This window comes from Suncus etruscus (genome assembly GCF_024139225.1).
Source record: "Suncus etruscus isolate mSunEtr1 chromosome X unlocalized genomic scaffold, mSunEtr1.pri.cur SUPER_X_unloc_2, whole genome shotgun sequence".
In the NCBI taxonomy this organism is placed as follows: domain Eukaryota; kingdom Metazoa; phylum Chordata; class Mammalia; order Eulipotyphla; family Soricidae; genus Suncus; species Suncus etruscus.
The window spans coordinates 336,182-336,788 of NW_026060315.1; positions in this window are offsets into that span (position 1 = coordinate 336,182).

The following is a 607-nucleotide window of genomic DNA, read 5'->3' on the forward strand; positions in this document are numbered from 1 at the left end:
AGAGTCCTATTATTGTTGCTAGGATACTAGAGTTCTGTTGCTAGGATACATAAGAGTCCCATTGCTAGAACATAAGCATCCAGTTTCCTAAATTATCTCTCTCCTTATTCCTTAAGAATGCTTATTGTTATTATTTTTATTATTATTACTATTATTGTTTGGGTTTTGGGGCTTTACTCCTGGCTCTGTGCTCAGGAGTCATTCCTAGCAGGCCTGGGGGATCATATGGGATGCCAGGGATCGAACCGGGGTCCTCCGGCTCCAACTTTACATTTTTGTTTTTTATTTCATTTCATTTATTTATTTGGTTTTGGGGGGGTCACACCTGGTGGTGCTCAGGGGTTACTCCTAGCTCTGCTCTCAGAAATCGCTCCTGGCAGGCTCGGGGAGGACCATATAGGATGTCGGGGATCGAACCCCGGTCCATCCTGGGTCGGCCGTGTGCAAGGCAAACACCCTACCGCTGTGCTATTGCTCTGGCCCCAGAATCTCTCTTCTAAATGCAAGCTTGGGAGTTGAGGCTGGGTATTTTCCTTCTGTACTATGACTCCCATCTCCAGTGCTCCCTCGGGGACAAAGTCCCACCTCTCTGCTCCCCCCAGTCCTG